Genomic DNA, 20,391 nt, shown 5'->3' on the forward strand with positions numbered 1-20,391 from the left:
ATACTCCAATAAAGATGTAAAAAAAAAAATTGTGCCCTGGACCACTGAATACCAAGGGGGTATTCAGTAAAGCCCTTTCTTTGTTTTCGTACAATTTGTCTAATAATTTGAATTATAAAGCACTTGAGTTTTTTCCTCTAGTTTCCTGTTTGTTTTTCACATATATTATCTCTTCTCCTAAATAGTAATTCTTCTTATTCTTCAAAACACATCAGGCTAATGATTCAGTGTGGAGGGGTGGAGTTTGGCACAAAATTACTAGAGACCAGTGCTTACAGGTGGGGCCCAAGTCTGCTTTATATCAGTAAAATTCCGAGTGGCATGGACATCTACACACTACCAAGCATAAAATAGATAGCTAGTGGGAAGCAGCCGCATAGCACAGCGAGATCAGCTCGGTGCTTTGCGACCACCTAGAGGGGTGAGATAGGGAGGGTGGGAGGGAGGGAGACGCAAGAGGGAAGAGATATGGGAACATATGTATAACTGATTCACTTTGTTATAAAGCAGAAATTAACACACCATTGTAAAGCAATTATACTGCACTAAAGATGTTTAAAAAAATAAAATTCCTCCCTTGCTGAAAAGAACTAAATTTTTTCCCCTGGGACCTAAACCAGTCCCGCATGATCCTGATAAGAGCTGATGTGGTTCTATACCCAAAGTAGAAATTCAGTGAATGTTAAAAGGCTAGCATTGTTTTAGGCTACAATTTTCTTAAAATTTTTTAAGCAAATTTTATAAATAAGTTTGCCAATGTCAAGAGCAACAAATATCTTAATAAGAATCAAAATCAGAAATACCGTAGTTTCTTATTTCAGCAGGTTCTACATTTGATCATTAGAAAGCAGTAATGTAAAATGCTTCTCTTCTTTTTTGCTCTCCAAACTGATATTTGCATCAGAGTTAGCAGCTGATAACAGAAAGGTTATGAAACTTCTGGCTAAAATTAAAGTGCCAAAACTGAATCTTCTGGATAATGAGAAACTGATTGCCTCTATTACTGAAGAGGAAATGAAAACAGCAATAGAGAAATTTGTAAGTAGCAAGCCTCCCATGATGATGAGTACCAATTGGAAGAGGATAAAGCTTTTGAGGGAGAATCAAAAGACCTGTTGTGCAAGATTTATGAGGACTGTCTACTTATAAGACCCATGAAAGCCCCAACGCAAGAGCATTTGTTCTTGTAATCTGTCAAAAGTTCCAACATTGGTCCTGTTTGCTTAATTAATTGCACTGGAAAAAAACAAAAAAAGCCCTCCAGGTAGGAACTGGATGAAATAATTCAGCTTGAGATGGGCGGCAGTTTTTTGCATGGCTGCACTTACTGTACGTGCAAAATTTCTAATTTGCAAGTGCCAGCAAAGAGATCAGACCTCCCTTCTATAGCAACTTTTGAATTTGCACAGAAGCCTTTATCATGTAGAAGAGAGGTATTTGCAAAAGCTTTTAAACTAATTTCATTTTCAAGAACTGTAGTAAATGAAATATAAAACATGAGCCCCTTTGTTACTACATCAGTTACCAGTAAGGGTGCTTCCTTCTCCCTGGGAAGAAACATGTGGTACCTAGATGCCTTTTCACTTCATTTCATCTGTTGACAAAAGAAGTTTATGTTCAATTCAATAGTGAAGTGATTCAAGGTAAAAGTTAAAAGTCAACCATCCTTGGTAACTGTGTACTTCATTTCACAGTAATGTGTTCATTCCACTTTTCAAATTACTTTTAAAACCTGGCCTCATCAAAGCCAGCAGAATCTGCAATTAAACACTTAACAGAAAAAAACAAAAAGACAAAGACAAAAACTAACTGCTTAGCAAGTCGCAAAGAATAAAATCCAAATCTCTTCAGCTAAAGGCAACTTTTCTGACAGACTGTCTTCAAGTAATCTTTACAAACTTTGCAGTTGATCGTTTATTTATTCCCTTTGGTTTTTCTCAGAAGATAGCCCCATACTCACTCACAAAGGAAAAGAGAAAATTCCATGTTATTTCAGTTGCTTCTGAAATCACCCTACCAGACAACACAAGCACACTTCACATCGTTCACCTGAGAAGAACTTGACTATGGTGACATCAGAATCTCCCCACACTCCCATCTCTCAGCACCTTTTGTTTCGATTTGACCTGAAAAGCCCTTAATACAGATGAATGGCTCAGAGGGCAGGTTCTCCTTAAGGCAAGATTTTCCAGCCTGGGAGCTTATTTGACTCAAAATATTTATTTCCTTTCCTTCTTATACAATTATTAAGAAATTTTATTTCCCAATGAAGTAAAAGGTTAACTATAGCATATTAGAGAGTGAGGAATTGTACCCCCATGTTCACTGCAGTATTATTTACAATAGCCAAGATATGGAACCTAAGTGTCCATTGATGGATGAACGGGTAAAGAAAATGTGGCATATAGCATTAAAAAAGAGACAATCATGCCTTTTGTGACAACCTGGATATACCTTAAGGGCATTATGCTATATGAAGTTAAGTCAGACAGAGAAAGACAAATGCCGTATGATCTCACTTATATGTGGAACGTAAAAACAAACAAACAAACCAAAGCTCGTAGATACACAGAACAGATAGTCAGTTGCCAGAAACACGGAGTAGGAGTGAAATGGGTAAAGGGAGTCAAAAAGTACGAACTCCTAGCCATAAAATAAATAAACATGGCAACTACAGTTAATAATACCGAAGTGTATATTTGAAAGACGCTAAGAGAGTAGTTCTTGTACATTCTCATCACAAGAAAAAAAATGTGTAACTGTGTGGCGATGGACGTTAACTAGATTTATTGTGGTGATCATTTTGCAATATATTCAGACAAGGAATCACTGTGTTTTACACCTGAAACTAATAGTGTTATACATCAATTATATCTCAATAAAACAAAAGAATCAGGAATTAGTAAACCTAGGTATACTTAAGGGTACTTATGGAAAGAATCTTTTAAAACATTAACAACTTTGTTATAATACACATTTGATTTATAAACTGATTTTTTGACATTTTCTTATCCTCTGTTTGCATGTGAAATTAATATCTCTACTTTTCAAATATCAAAACCAGGCTAACTAAAGAACTATTGTAGAGTTTTATGGTTATAGGAATATATTGTTATTGCACTTTGCCAAAACTATTACACATTACTGGAGACGTCATAACAAGAAACAAATTGCTGGGGAAGGTATTAACTATTTAGTATTTCTAGCCCATATGGAAATACTAATATTATGTATTCATGAAGATATGATAGGTATGTTTAGTACGAAATTAATATTCTCTCCATGGAATGGTTGGGTTTTTTTGGTTTCGCTTTTGTTTTTAGCATTTTGGCCAAATGCTCATAAGTACCAATGTCTTTCAAAGTTAGCACAGGTAGGTCTTCCTCATGATATAATGTATTGGGGAGACTGCATTCCAGAACAATTTATTATGGTTATGAGAGCTATTTCAACAGATTGGCTGACCCATCAAAGAAGGAGTATGCCAAGCACAGAATGGTAACGAGGCATTGCTCAAGGGGTGGCCAGCTTTCGAGAAATTCTCTAGGGTTTCATTAGGGGCCACACACTTACCACTCAGAATTATCAGACTCCAAGGCCTGTTGAGCCAGTCCTCAAACCTAGATGCAGCCTGAAAGAACGCAAAGCAGGCTGAAGGGCCATGCTCGAATGGGAAGCGTTGGTGTCTGTGTGTGTTTGTGTGTGTGTGTGTGTGTGTGTGTGTGTGTACAGCATCTGTGCCTACATTTGCCAGAAGGTAGAAAGAATCAGAAGAGGTGACAAGTGAGCTACATCTTGAACAGTGACTCAGAGGATGTCTTATGAATAAGGAGGGAAAAGCCCTCCTGTAAGGGGGGAGTGAGTAGCGCGCAAATGCACAGCGGTCTGAGCAAATCCGCTGCGTTAAAGGACAGCAAGATGTTCACAGCGGCTGGATTGTAACGTGAAGGGGAAAGGTGTGGTGTAATGTCCGTTTCTCCCGGGAGAGCTGACGATTCTGGAGGACCATCCTCCAGGACTGGCTTAGAGATACCAGCCAGGGCACGTGACCCTTTAGGGCCCAGAAGGATGGCCTGGGAGGGGCAGAACGGTATAATGTCGGCAGAGACTGTGGCCCAGATTCTGGAGCAGATTGCCTGGCTCTGCCCCTTTCTGGCTTTGTGACCTTAGGTGTTTTACTTACTCATCTGTAAAATGGGAATAGTCAGAGCATCTGTCGTAGGGTTTTTATGAGGATTAAATGAGTTAATTATTTGTAAGGCATTTTGCAGGCATCAGGCAAAGAGTAAGCATTACTTAAGTGCCTGGTAAATAAAACAGTGCTTGCGGCAATTAAAACATCAGCCCTGGGCTTCCCTGGTGGCGCCGTGGTTGAGAGTCTGCCTGCCGATGCAGGGGACACGGGTTCGTGCCCCGGTCCGGGAAGATCCCACATGCCGCGGAGCGGCTGGGCCCGTGAGCCATGGCTGCTGAGCCTGCGCGTCCAGAGCCTGTGCTCCGCAACGGGAGAGGCCACAACAGTGAAAGGCCCGCGTACCGCAAAAAATAAATAAATAAACAACAAAAAATCAGCTTTTTATCAAGAGTACTTGCTCTGGATTCCAGGCTTGAAGAGAGCCTGGAATTTTTTACAAAAAGATACTTCAAGGATCACTGAGGTCTCCTGAGTCTAGAATCTTAACCCAATAACTTGCTCAAGGAAGAATTCCAGTCCTGACCCATGTATTTAATTGAACTGAACCTTACGCAAGAAGTTATGGGTTGTATCCTAAAGGTGGTAAGTACTGAGCTCCTCAACAGAAATTGAATATGAGTCTCTTGGCTTTAGGAGACAGGTTAGGAAAAAGACATTAGATGGATGGGTCCCAGGCAGAGCCAGGAGAAAAGCTGCTTCCCTCAGGACTCTCTGATTATCCTTTTCCTCTTTGAAAAGAAATCATTCCTTTTTATAGGTTCTTCAGAAAGAAATACAAGGTTATTAAGAACATTTTTTAATTCACATAGCCCAGATATTTTGGGGTAACTGTGTCATATTACTGAGTTATGTGTCCAGATTGTATATTTAAAAAATTGCTGTATATATATGAGCAAATGAAAAATGAACTGTGAAATTCCTTATAATTGCAGCTGCAGTCTCCTAAATGGAGCATTAAAAATTTTACAGGAACCTCTGGGTGGCACTTTGTCTTCAACTTAAGCCTGTGTGGCATGAGAGTCACACAAACCTCATTGAGACAAATAGAAATGGGGGACAGTTTCCTAAATTGTTTGAGATTTCTATGGCAATCTACTGTCCTCTACTCAAAATAATGAAAAAGACAATATGCCAATTTCATCACATTAAAAGAAATGCATATATACATGTATGTGACACAAAATTCTGACTTTTAAATTCAGTCATACTAATGAAAAATATGTCAGGACCAGCGTCTGTTAAAAATTAATTACTGCAGTTAACAATTTTAGAATAAAAATCTCTTTCCAATGTTTACAACTTAGAGACTTAACATTTCCTTAAAATGCAAATTAATTTGAATGTCTCAGCCTATCTCTCTGCCACCACAACATCATTCTTCCCTAAATAAAACTTTACCTATAAAAATAATGGGTGAGAAAACCTGGATAAAAGATAACTTATATGTATCGATAACTTGGGCTGGATGGAAACCATGATGGATTTTCCTATGTGATTTCTGGAAAAAACAAATACATCCAAAGATGCTCCATTTAACTAAATAATAAAATTTCTTTTGAAAAACAATAAGAAAATGAAGTCAGGAAAATAAAAAGAAGAATGCTTTCTATAAGAGACTAACAAAAGATGTCTCATGTCACAAGTTATATTACCTTTCAATACAACTGTGCTCCCTAGTGGGGACTTCTGAAAGGTTTCGTTTAAATTTTTTAGAAGTTCGTTTCATGTAAGCATCACCACATATGCCAAATGATCCATTAAGGATACTCCATTATAGCTTAAAGAGTTTTCAGTTAAACACACAGGGTATCGTGGCCTAAGATGCTAAGAAAATACACAGCTCATTTCCATTTGATGTAACTCTGCAGGAAGATGTTATCCACAGAACATCTGCTGCATTAAGGCAAGCATTTATACAATGCCTTCAGAACAATTTTGAAGATTCTGACCTCTCTGGACCAAAGTCTGTCTGTCTTAAGGTTTTGGAAAGTTGGTCAATTCTCATTTTCACACGTGAGATCTGTGTATACAGAGGGTGCATTGCAAACATGCCTAAGGATTTAAATTATATCCTTGTGTTTCCTCGAGAACTTTCTACCACCAAGCCAACCCACCCTTCTGACCCACACCTCCAAGACCTTCTGTCTCGGGTCTCTCTCAAGCTGGGAATGTCAGAGATTAGAGTATGGACTGTCTGAACTTCTCTCTGACTTATTCTGCTCTCTATGTGCCATCCCACTGAGAGTCAAGGGTCCTGAAAACACCTTTGAGTCCAGATTACATAAGGAGTGTCTGCATGCTTGGAAAGAAAACCAATAGCTGCAATTCACTGAGAACATCCTAGACTCCAGACACTAAGCCTACCCTGAGAATGTTCTGCCACGTGAGCCCCTGAAGCCTGTTCAAAGTCAGTGGTGCAAAAATATCCCCAGGGGATCTTGAACAAGTGCAAAGCCAAAGATGCAAAAGGAAGTTTAGACAGCTTACTTCTGGAAAGTAGAGTTCTCCTTCATGGTCCTTTATGTTTTGCTTTCTTTCCACTCATTTGCTCTCGCCATAAATCACCAAACTCAGTTACACAGGATGGAAAGAATGCCAAGAACCCAACTAGTCTGAGAGAGATCGGGAGTGATGTGAGGGGGCTATAAGGACCAGGGAGGACGTGAGCCCTTATCTTTAGGATTTTCCATAAAAGTGGAGGCAGGGAAGGAAGGCATTCTAAGTGGGTGATGGCAGGATGAACAAATCTGAAAGACAGGAATTGCCACGAAGTATTCAAGCAACGGAGAGCACGCCTGCTTCACCAGGTGGAAGGTCTGTGTCGGGGATCATTGGGGTGGTTGAGGCCAGATAGAAAAGGTTCTTGAATGTCAGCCTAAGGGAGCTGGAATTTAGCACACAGAAATGAGAAGTCATTAAAGGCTTTTGAGATCATGAAAACCACATTTCAGGAAGGCTTATCTGATAATGATGTGCAGAAGAGATTTGGAGGGACAGGGTGGATTGAGGAAAACTGGAAAATAGGAAGTATCAACGTGCCCTCAGCCAAACCTCTGCCTTTAGCTCCGTTTGGTGACTTGGTGTCAGAGGGAGAAACCCAAGCAGGGGATAAATAAAGAACTTCCCCCATCCGTCTCACTGTCTCCCCGCTCCCCAGGGCTAATCCCACCCCATCCCCTAGCACAAGCACCCCTGGGAGAATCCCAAGTCCAGCTCTGTACTCCTCCTCTCTTTATTCACTTGCTGAAGACGTACAACTAGATAAAGAGAAGCCTTTCCTTTTAAGGGCACTGGATTCTGCTTAGCTGATAAGGACCCTTTAAGATCAGCAAGTCCTCACCTGGGACAGGGCCAACTAAATAGGTCTGAATTGCCCTGGATAAAAGGCCTCAGTCTACAGAGCCTCCTTATCAAAGCTACTAATCTTTCTGAGTATTCTTCAAGCTGTACTCAGCCCTACTGAAGTTTTCTCCCACCTGCTTGTCAAGTTTGAGGTCAAGTTTGAGGTCCACAATGTTGCCAGATGCCAGGTCAGACGTGCCAGTCTCATTCTAAGGACAGCACACCTCTCTTTCCAGCGAGACCTGTGCTGACCTCAGCTTGCTTGACCTTAACTTGTCTCTCTAGCACTGCGGGTTTCCAGTGACCATAATGGACCTGACCCACCTTCTCATACGGGTGCGGTCACCTAAGGAAGTTGCAGCCATCCAGTCATAGGTGGGAAGGTCTGACACACATTGAGAGCAATGGAAGGAAAAAGGAAGCTTCCATCAAAGCATCCTCGACTTCTCCTATCATACCATAGTGAAAGGGCTAGAGTCAAATCATTCTAGAAGATAAAATGGACAGATCATTTCCACGGGGTCTTGTGAAAGTCAGAATCATGTCAGTGGAATTCAATCTTAAAATGCCTTTGTGGCACTGGTATTAGGTAAAAGGGCTAGAAACTCATAGTGATTATGTGCACAGGCCAAAAAAAAAAAAAAGAGAGACAGAATGAAAAAGAGACTTCTTTGCTTTTCCTCTTTCAAAGAGATGTAAATTGGGTCATTGAAGAAAAACTCAGAATGCTGGCTCTCAAGAAATCTTCATCACTAAATTCAGGTCGATTCATTTCTTTCCTGTTGTACAAATCTGGAATTTTTTTTATAAAATATTTACATCCTAAATGAAGTTGAGAGAAGGCAAAGAACAGAAAAATGGAATTGTTAATGAAAGGCAGTGGAAGATAACAAAGGTACTGAGGGACTTTGTTCTATTTAGGCACCTACATAAAATACTACAGCCTAAAAGTAAGATATCTATAAGCAAACACAACCCAAAGTCCTGAAAATGCAGATGTGTCTGACAGTGATACCCAGGGATGTATGATGGAAGGTCTGAGTTTGTTCTTTCATTGAACAGTTATACCTTTAATAACAGGAACTTATTAAAGTTTAAGGAGAGATAATTGAGATCAGTCTTGAGGACCAGAATGAGTTTGGCAAGTGGAATAAAAGAAGAGAACATTTCTCATAGAGAGAAGAGAACGAATTAAGGCCTAGAAGCATAAAGGGGCAGGAAGCCACTTACAACTCTTCTTAGCCTGTGTTCATTCCAATGGAGGTAAATGACATTTGAAAAGTATAAAGAAATGAACAAATGTAAGGAATTTTATAATTGCTTTTATCCTTTGGAAGCTGAATTTGTACAATCTGTATTTCATTCTAGAGATACCAAAAATAGTATAGCATATAAGTGAAACAAGTCAGAGAAAGACAAATACTGTATGTTATTACTTATATGTGAAATCTAAAAAATAATACAAACTACTGTATATTCAAAACAGAAACAAACTCACAAATATAGAAAACAAACTAGTGGTTACCAAAGGGGAGAGGGCTGGCGGGGAGGGGCAAATTAGGGATATAGGATTAACAGGTACAAACTACTAGGTATAAAATACATAAACAAGGAAGAATCAACATTGTGAAAATGACCATACTACCCAAAGCAATCAACAGATTCAATGCAATCCCTATCAAACTACCAATGGAATTTTTCACAGAACTAGAACAAAAAAATTCACAATTTGTATGGAAACACAAAAGACCCCAAAAAGCCAAAGCAATCTTGAGAAAGAAAAAGAGAGCAGGAGGAATCAGGCTCCCTGACTTCAGACTATACTACAAAGCTACAGTAATCAAGACAGTATGGTACTGGCACAAAAACAGAAATATAGATCAATAGAACAGGATAGAAAGCCCAGAGATAAACCCATGCACATATGGTCACCTTATCTTTGACAAAGGAGGCAAGAATATACAATGGAGAAAAGACAGCCTCTTCAATAAGTGGTGCTGGGAAAGCTGGACAGCTACATGTAAAAGAATGAAATTAGAACACTTCCTAACACCATACACAAAAATAAAGTCAAAATGGATTAAAGACCTAAATGTAAGGCCAGAATTATAAAACTCTTAGAGGAAAACATAGGCAGGACACTCTATGACATAAATCACAGCAAGATCCTTCTTGACCCACCTCCTAGAGAAATGGAAATAAAAACAAAAATAAACAAATGGGACCTAATGAAACTTCAAAGCTTTTGCACAGCAAAGGAAACCATAAACAAGACAAAAAGAAAACCCTCAGAATGGGAGAAAATATTTGCAAATGAAGCAACTGACAAAGGATTAATATCCAAAATATACAAGCAGCTCATGCAGCTCAATATTCAAAGAAACAAAACCCCAATCCAAAAATGGGCAGAAGACCTAAATAGATATTTCTCCAGAGAAGATATACAGATTGCCAACAAGCACATGAAAGAATGCTCAACATCACTAATCATTAGAGAAATGCAGTTCAAAACTACAATGAAGTATCACCTCACACCAGTCAGAATGGCCATCATCAAAAAATCTACAAACAGTGAATGCTGGAGAGGGTGTAGAGAAAAGGGTACCCTCTTGCACTGTTTGTGGGAATGTAAATTGATACAGCCACTATGGAGAACAGTATGGAGTGTCCTCAAAAAACTAAAAATAGAACTACCATACAACACAGCATTCCCACTACTGGGCATATACCCTGAGAAAACCATAATTCAAAAAGAGTCATGTACCACAGTGTTCACTGCAGCTCTATTTACAATAGCCAGGACATGGAAGCGACCTAAGTGTCCATCAACAGATGAATGGATAAAGAAGATGTGGCACATATATACAATGGAATATTACTCAGACATAAAAAGAAACGAAATTGAGTTATTTGTAGCGAGGTGGATGGACCTAGAGACTGTCATACAGAGTGAAGTAAGTCAGAAAGAGAAGAACAAATACCGTATGCTAACACATATATATGGAATCTAAAAAAAAAAAAAGAAAAGAAAAAGGTTCTGAAGAACCTAGGGGCAGGACAGGAATAAAGATGCAGACGTAGAGAATGGACTTGAGGACACAGGGAGGGGGAAGGGTAAGCTGGGACGAAGTGAGGGAGTGGTATGGACATACATACACTACCAAATGTAAAACAGATAGCTAGTGGGAAGCAGCGGCATAGCACAGGGAGATCAGCTCAGTGCTTTGTGACCACCTAGAGGGGTGGGATAGGGAGGGTAGGAGGGAGACGCAAGAGGGAGGGGATATGGAGATATATGTATATGTATAGCTGATTCACTTTGTTATAAAGCAGAAACTAACACACCATTGTAAAGCAATTATACTCCAATAAAGATGTTAAATAAATAAATAAATAAATAAATAAATAATCTTACTATCTTCTCACCTGTGAGGTCTGTTCTGATCTTCCAGGCAAGCAATGGTAGTATAGTAGTTCTGCCTTCTCCCTTCTTATAATTTTTGTTATCTTCAAGCAGTGATCACTCCTCTCACATCTTCTTGTTCTGAGGAGGTTAATTTAGAAATAACTCTTGACGTCTTTTTCCTTTTCCACAAGCATTCTTTCATTCTGGGCTTAATCCTCTTAGCCACTATTCTTTGTCTGTTATGGCTATTCAATAAATATTTGTAAATTTTTTAAAAAATTTAATAAATTAAATAAGATAGATAATCAACAAGGATATATTGTACAGCACAAGGAATTATAGCTGTTATCTTGTAATAACTTTTAATGGAGTATAATCTGCAAAAATACTAAATCACTATGCTGTGCAACTGAAACTAACATAATATTATAACTCAACTATACTTTAATTTAAAAAATAGTAGGCATATTAGGGGCATTATCCCTTTGGTAGACCATAGAAAAACTTAGTACCCAGGTATTTGCTCCTGAACAAAAAGAATAAAACAGTGGAAACTTCTCCTTCTTCTGCTCTTTCACCAAGTCATTAATTGCTCCTTAACTGAGCTCAGGGTCTCTACAGAGAAAAATGGAGAACCACAAAGGAAGAGTAGAAATGCAAAAGAGAAATCTAATAATTTCTTGAAACATTTTATCTACTACTATCCCCTCCCCTCTGTTCAGTGGTTCTTAATGTTGCTAGGTTCTGGATTCTTCCAAGAACCGATGAAAGCTGTGGACCCCCTCCCCAGAAAATTGCACATGTTGGTCAAAGTTCAACCCAAAGAACAGAATCCACTTGGGAATTGTATTTTGTATTTTTCACCCACGACAGAACAGAAAGGCTCCCTGGATGGCAGAAAGTAAGTTAAAAAGCATAGAAAAAGAGTAAACAGAAAACAAGCACAAAAATATCTGCACACATGTAGCCTATCCAAGGGCTCCCAGCTCAAAACTTCGCCATAGAAATAGAGACCTTAAAACAACAAGCCCAGGATGAGATAAGACAGGGAACAAAGCACTCTGCATTAAGCACCAAAGAATGGTTATTCTTTCATGTCAACCTGTCCACCCTGCAAAAGCTGAATTGTACAAGCCACCCTGCAAAAGCTGAATTGTAAAACCAACAGGAGAATACAATCATGTGACTTGATCTTCAATTTCCTCATCTGCAAAGTGGGTACAATAATAAAATCGTACCCTATCTACCTGCTGGCATGGCTGTGAAGGTCATCATAGAGAACATATGTGCAAGAGTTCAGAAGCTCTCAAGTGGCTATTATTATTATGTCTGATCCAAGATATAGATCACCTTTACGGAATCGATAGATACTTCTATAATCCACTTGAAAGGAAAGGCTATTACTACTGAAGTGCTCTAATCAATTAATAGTAAATAGTGCATTCTAAAATTAGCTGCCTCAACATAAGTCCACTAAATAATATCTGACTGATCAAGTAGCATTTCCACGAACAAATATCTATTAAACACGGGTGAATCTGCAGCAATGTTATTATTGAACCAGTATATATGGAACGCCAGATGCTCCAGAATATTACTCACAGGAAACAAGCACAGGGAGCTGAAGTTCAGCCTCCTACTGGAAACGCACTTTCAACTCAAGAGAGCCCATTGGAACTCACCACCCTCCCCTCAGCCCAAACTCCCTCCTCTCTCCTTTTCATTCTCACCATCCATAGCATCCCTGTCCACCTGGGCTTTCATCACTTTCCATTCCACTTTCCCCTCCTTCAACCCCCATATTCAGTTAAGCAGCAAATCCTGTCATTCAACCACCAGTTGAATGACACGTGGCTAAAGGCAGTGGTGTCCCAGACTGGAAGAAACCTGGATTGCTGAGTCATCACTACAAGGACAATCACCCTGAAATTTCAGGATTTACCTTAGCATAATCAAATGCATAATTAAGGTCCAAAGATAATCAGTATATCTAACCTTAGATGATCTTAGAATAATTTAAGTTCAGACACCCCCTTCCCATCTTACACAACTATGCATCCTGACTTTACCACCCTTCAAATTCATGGCTATTTTTCTTGTCCTCCTCCTACTTACCCACATGATTGCCGTTCTTTCTTACATCTCATGCCTTTCTTCTGGGTTCAATCTTCTTTTTCCCAAAGTAAATTTATACTGATGTTTTTAATCAGGAGTTTTGTTGGTGGAAAACTACTCAGGCTTTCTTTATCTCTAAACCTCTTTATTTTGCCCTGCCTCTTGAGATATAGTTTAACTGAGTATAGAATTTTTACTAACTATTGCTTTCCCTTGGCACTTTGAAAATATTATTCCATTACATTCTAGCATCTATTTTTGCTGACGATAAGTTTTATGTTAGTTTAACAGTTATTCTTTTGTAGCTGAGCTATATCTTTTTCTCTGGTTGCTTTTAAGATCTGTGTGCCTTCGGTGTTTTGAAGTTTCATCAGGATGTGTTTAGGTGTGGGCTTATTTATTCAACTCAGGATACACTGAATTTCCTAATCTGAAGACATACGCCTATAATCAATTTTTTCAAAGTTTCAGTCACTAAGTCTTCCAGTATTTCGCTTTCCCCTCCTTCTCTTCTTTCACTCTGGAACTTCTACTAGAAATATGTTGGACCTTCTAATTCTATTGTCCACATCTCTAAACTTCTCTTTGTTATATTTCTATCTCAATCTTTCTGTACTGTATTCTCGACAATTTTTTTTAGATCAATCTTCCAGTTCACTAATTCTCTCTTCATCTGTTCACTAAAACTGTAGCTCTATCTGGACTTTATCTTACCCTCTGAGAATTTTATTTCAAAATCTTTTTTTTTTTAATTTCTAGAAATTCTATTTTGTTCTCTGTCAGATACATCTGGGCTACTCTGATAGTCTTGTTCTCATTTTGATAACTTATGCATTTAATTGTGCTGTAGTCACTGTCTGATACTTCTATCACCTGGCCTGCTTGAAGCCGAAGCCCGTTGTTTGTCTTCCTTGCTGACTCCTTCAGGAAGAACTGTTTTCTACCAGCTTTGAGTCTCAGTTCCACAACTGAATAGGCATGATATCTTGGGTAAATTACCTAACTAAATTCAGTTTCCTAGTCTGTAAAATGGAATTAGGGACTAATTCCTGTTTCGGAGTATTGCTGCAAGTGTTAAATGAGGTCATATGTCCATAGCCCTTAGCATAGAGACTCAGCTCTAAAAACATCACTTCTGTTACCAGTGCTCGGCTCTGGATTCTCTCTAGTACCTACCACAATGCCTGCTACTTGTTGGTGCTCAGTGAACATCTGATGAAAAAAACAAAAAATTAGATGAAAAAACTGAAAGTTAAATCAGTTATGGCAAACCTTGCTATAAAGAATTATCCAAATACTAGTACTCCTCGGGCTACAAATGCCTAACTTATAAATACCTCAAACATTCATTCATTCATTCTCTATACAAGAACGACCACTGTTCTAGTGATGCGATAAATGACAATGAATGATACAAAGTGCCTGCTCCCATGGGGTTTGCATTCCAGTGGGGAGGATCTGACACTAGATGGAGCATTTATTAGATAATTGATTGATAGATAGATACATAGGAAGCAAAAGGGGAGGAAGGAAGGAAATAGATAATGATTAAGGCTTAGTCAGAGAATTAAACTAAAGTGATGCACTGGGAAGTAGTTGGGTTAATACTTTAGATCTGAATGGACTTACGCTATAGTAACACTGAGCTGAGATCTGAAGGATAAGAGAGGACCAGCCATTTGAAAAGACGAATCAAAGCATCCAGGCAAATGCGACAATGAATGCAAAGGCTTTTAGGGAGCAGGCTTTGCTCTTTCAAAAATCACAAAGGCTAGTGTGTCTAGAATGCAGCCACATTAGGGGACGATGGTCTAAGACAAGGTCAGGGAAGTAGACATGGGCCATATTATGCAGGGCTCTGTAAACCAGGGTAAGGAATCCGGAGTTTATGTCACCAGTGCTGGGAAGCCATTGGAGAGTTTTGAACAAGAAAATATCATCTGAGTTCCATTTCCAAAATACCACATACCGATTGATGCTTGAGATGGAGAACTGTTTGAGCAGATGCAACAAAACAAAACAAAACAAAAAAACAAACAACAACAAAAAAATGAAAGCTGGGCAGTTGCATCCTTTTTTCCTGACCCCCAATCTACCCTGAAACTGCTGTCACTGCCACCACTACTTTACCATCACCACCAGTGTCCACACACAAAGCTCTGGTCTCATAAGGCCATCTGGTGACCAGATTCGGAACTGTTTGATCCTGTAGCCTCTGAAAACACCCACATCTTCCCAGAAAAATCCCCCAAAGTCTTCTAACTTCTCAAATCAAACTCTTTCCAGTCCTACATTTAAAAACATCTGTTATTCAATTTAGTTATTTTCTTTCTTTTTTTTTTTTTTTTTTTACAAATAGAGAGCAATAGGATCTTTTATTATTTTTCACTGTAAGTAAAACAAAGTCTGGACTAGGCTCTAATGTCATAATCTTATAAGGCTATAATTTTATTAGTGAAATTTAGTATTAATCATAGTAGGTTTCATGGGGGGGACAAAATGAGCCTGAAGTTATTCCTCCCCTTACAAACCACTTACAAACACTTCTAGAACATAACTAAGGGGTAACCAAGATAATTTATGATGTTGCTTTACTAAAAAGGTTCGAAGTCAATCTCCTGTGTGTATTTTTAGTTCAGAACGTGGTCCACATGTGTAATCATAACATCTGGAACAGCTGGTATGTGCCGAAAGAAGTTCATGATATTTTTTTTTCTTTGCTTAAGATAGTAGCAGTTTGAAAGATGAAGCTTTGTTTCAAAGAGGAAAGCTATTTATAACTGGCAGTTGGCAATTGTTAAAGCTAGTTCTGGCTAAAATATATATATGAAACGAACTGCCCTTTTCAGCGGTGTAACGGTCAAATCAGAAAACTCTCAACTTTCTCCTGGCTAATACAAAGCAGCTCTTTTTACATTCATTTAAAAATATTACACCAGGGCCACCAATCCCCTTTTGAGAGTATTTTTCCACTTGTAATAATGTGGCTAATTGCAATGATATAAGGAGACCTACTTTGCTACACTGATATTTTCTTGTCCATCAAATTGAAAGATTTTAAAAGCGATGCTTACTCACTCAACTTTATTCAGGAAACTTTGACACATTATAACAAGTCTGTTAAAAATTTATCTCCCTGGGCATAAAGAGCTCCTGCTGCTTTGCTAGGCGGAGCTGGAGCAATGAATTTTTACTCCAGACATGACTAGTTGACTCTTACTTTGGGGATGCTTTTGGGTCTTCCCACATCAAAGCGAGATCTGGAAAAGAAGTAGTAAAATTCCTCTTTGTGGGAAAATTAATTAACATGTGATTTTCAGTATCTGTTAGTGGATGAAAATAAGACAGGTCTGTTGAAAAGCACTGCACTCTTGGTAAAGACTTCTTTCTCCCAGCTCAGCCTTCTTGCTATCTTATCCCAAAGTACCTCCTCTCATGGGAATACTCTACATGAAATGAGTTAGGGGTCTTAGCCCTCTTCTTAGCAGACACTTGTCACAGAATCTTTCACCACTATCAGCAGCAATTAGCACTAACTGGTACCCTAGACAGCAGTGGAACAGGAAGGTCAGTGATGGAGTGAGCAGGCCGAACGAATTACCCTGTCGCCCCTGGAAGTGAACTTATCAGTTCTGTGCGGAGGTGCTCTGTTCCTGCTACCACTGCCGGGCCTGCGAGGTGGATGAAGGAGGAATTTATTCTCTGAGGCTGTCCAACAAGAGTACTGGGGAAGGTCAGGTCACGGAGTGGGTCAAACAAAGCTGTTGAATTATGACCACTAAGCAGCCATCACCCCAAATTACCTCACCTCTTCCCGTCTCTCCCTGTCGCTTGAAGTTTCTTCCTATAATGTTATAAATCCAGTCAAAGCAAGTGCTCTGTCAGCATTTTTCTCTCCCATCCCAGAGCCCACACTGTTTATACTCATCACTGTACAACAAGATCACTCGGAGGTTGGGAAGAGACGTCATCATTTGTCTTAGCTTTGCTTCCCTGTACATTCATCCTCCCTCCTTTCAGGAGACACAAGGGGGGATGGTGTGAAAATAAGGAAAAGAAGACCTGTGCAAAACTTTCCCTTTGTAGAATAGTCATTCCACTAAGTGCCCTTGTGTTTTGTCATTCTAATACCTTCACCATAGCTACTTTAAGTCAATGGTTTGAGAAATCCTTGAGCGAATTGTCAGGGAGTAATTAATAACTCTTTCCTCGGCTACAAGTAGCCACCAGATGACTTGGCACCACTCATAAGACAGCAGAAGGCAAAGGAATGTTGGCATCCTGCCACCTCATGAAAGTCACTCCCCCCTTCCACTTAACTCAGATGCCAGCACTTTCCTGAAGGCTGAGAAGAGAGGAACAGAAAAGGGAGTGGGCATTTGATTAACAACATAACAAATAAACCAGAGCACCAGCGAATAAGTCAGTGCCCTCCCGTCCTCCTAAAAAGAACAATACATTTGAAACTCAACCAAAACTATTCACTTTCCACCTTTGCGTTACCTAGAAAACACTTCTTATCTGAGTTTTTAAGCATTCACTTGGAGAAAAGAACCAAGAAGAAATGGCTGACCTAGAAATAATTCAGCCTTGCAGGGATGCCGGAGCCCAGACATTAACCAAAGCCAAGAGGGACCTTTCAGGACCATTTATAACCAGATCAATATGTCAACTAGTCTTGCCCTCAACTCACTCAAGCTTTTGTTGGAATTGAAAGATTAGCCCAGAAAAGAACCTGCCAGAAGAAATGTGCAGGAGACAAATTTGTTCTGCTTAGTGTTCATTTGCCTTCCTCAGAGGGATCCAGGATGAAGTTAATGAGGTATCTGGCCTGGACATCTTTTATTCTCATCCACTGACAAAACACCTGACAATAGAAAATGTTCCGCAGCATTTGTGAAATGAAAGAATGGGTAAATACCTGGATGGTCATGTACAGGCTAGTAAAGGAATAAACTTTATAGCAATTAACCGAGCTCATTCCATTCAGCCAAACTGATGCTCTTGGCTAAAGCCCAGAATTAAAGTGCCTGGAGCAAAATGAAAAAGGTGTAACACTAGCTAGAGGGTGACGTTCTTTCATTTATTCAATCAACAAACATTTATCAACAGTTAGGATGTGTCAGCCCCTGCACTAGGCACTTGGGCACAAAGATAAAAAGCATCGACTCTGTGTCAGGCAGAGTTCAGTTTAGTTGAGAGGGTGGAGATGAGAACAAAGAATGACAAAGCAGTGGGGAATAGCTCTCCTCGGTTACATCAGGAGGGTCCCGGGGAAGGGGGCTACCAGCCCTGGGAAGGTGATTGAGGAGGGACATTTGAGCTGGGCCTTTGGAGGGTGAGCAGGAAACCAAGATGGAAAAGGAGGATAGTGTTCCAGGCTGAGGGGGCAGGCGGAAGAGAAGGGGCTCCTCGGGAAGAGAGAGTGGTTGAGTGTCCAGTTCATAAGGAAAATGAACAGGGTAGAGAAAAAAGGAGGCAGAAAAGGTGGAAAGAGGGGAAGAAAAGTTGTAGGGACTAAGAAAGCATGTGGGGTGGAGTGTGGGTGACCAGGGCCTGTGTGCTAGCGAGAAAGAAGTTTGGACTTGAGTCTACAGGCCACAGGGTACCACAGAGGAGTAAAGTAGGGGAGTTAGCAGCTCAGATCAGCTGGAGGACCATTTACCTAATTCGGTTGGCTGGGTCAGTATCCCTTTGTTCCTGTTCACTTCCTGGGTGTCCTTCTGGAAGTTTGAATGAGTGAATGTTTGCAGAGAGATTCTGTTTTTTTTAAAAAACAACACAGTGTGGAAAATAGGTTGGAGTAGAAGAAAAAGTCAAAAAGACCGCTTATGGCTATTTCAAGGGCAACACTTAGGAGGTAAAACGGATAAGCCTTGATGACTAAACGATCTACGAATTAAGAGAGAAAATAGACTTGAAGATGACTCAGAGGTTCTAGCGCAGTACTGAAATGGTTGAAGAAATGCTTATCAGAAGAAGACTAGAACCTCTATTTTTCACTTCAAATAAGAGGCACTGGGCTCTCAACATAGATTCAAAATTTTCATCACTGTGTTGAACTATTACATGCTTAAAGGCATAGGCCAATGGCAGGTTTCCCACCTGTGCCAGAAAACAGCAAGAAATACTTTGATCCTGACAAGCCTTACAGAGATCAAGGAAAGTATTATCTTAAAATACTGCAGTTTAGCAAAGGTATAGTTTTTGTTTTCTGTGCCTATGGTGCATGAGGAAGCAAAGGCGACGTTTGGAATTAAGGATGAAAATGCATTTCAGTGATAAAGCCCCATGTTCATTCATTGCTAAATTCCTGATTTTAAATGCAATCTCAATTTTACCTCCCCTGAGAAAAGCACGCATTTTGTTTCTGTACTAAAGTTAGAGCTCAAAAACCTGTGCGAGGTCCAGAAACAACGGACAATGATAGAAAAGTGAACCATGTTTCGTATGAATATGAGACAGACAGCGGCAGTGGCTTGTCTGGGCCAGGGTGGCCCCTCCCTCGGTCCTCCTCTGGCCCAGGCCTTGGGGACCCAGACCTGGGCATTATTCATTTTGCCTTTGGCACCCAGAGCACAGGCTTTCAAATATGCAAATGGATGGACATAGCTATGCAAATAGCCTCTTCCCTGTTGCGAAATGTACCTGAAAATCACATTTTCCCAAGCTTGCCCTCAGGCATTTTAAATACTCAAAACCAGGTAAATGTTTCAATTTACGCTGAAGTTTGCAAGTACTCCACTATGTAGGACTTTTACTCAACTCCAAAAGGAGAAGGTTTTGGCTTCTTCTAATTATAAGCCAATTAAGTATAGTTTTGCACAATAAGGTATTTCATTTGGTTTTTGTTCTGTATCAAAGTGACACAGGAAAATTATTACTACTTCCTAGCTGGTTCTAGCCATTGGTTTTATTTTTTGTTCTTCCTCTTTCTTTTCTCTTACAAACCCCGGGAATCAAGGGTAAAACACGTTTTAATAATATTTATGTTACAAATGTAAACACAGGGAAGTCAGAAAATATTTTAATAAGGTTTTCAAAGTCATTATAATTCATCCAAGCTGTTCTCATGCTAAATCCTATATTCTTGTCCTGTTTTCTAACTACATAGTTTACTGAGGAAAGGATAAGTGTGGGTAACCCCTGTTTGCAAAGAGAATCTTCATTTTTAACTTCTGTTGACTCACATTTGTAACCCAGATAAAACGAATGACTGAATTGTTTTACTTATACTCACAGGGAAGGCTTCATTTTTCTTACTCTATTACTTGGTAACACCTATCAAGATAGCTAATTGAATTGACTATTCATAATCTACTCTACCTCCTCA

General features: G+C 39.5%; 1 protein-coding gene across 1 annotated transcript in view; it reads right to left on the reverse strand.

Annotated features, from left to right (window-relative positions):
* Positions 1-20,391, reverse strand: part of LOC137210982 (protein-lysine methyltransferase METTL21E) — a 135,087-nt gene that overhangs the window by 83,217 nt on the left and 31,479 nt on the right. The gene's annotated exons all lie outside the window — the stretch shown is intronic.

This window comes from Pseudorca crassidens, chromosome 18 (assembly GCF_039906515.1).
Source record: "Pseudorca crassidens isolate mPseCra1 chromosome 18, mPseCra1.hap1, whole genome shotgun sequence".
NCBI lineage: Eukaryota > Metazoa > Chordata > Mammalia > Artiodactyla > Delphinidae > Pseudorca > Pseudorca crassidens.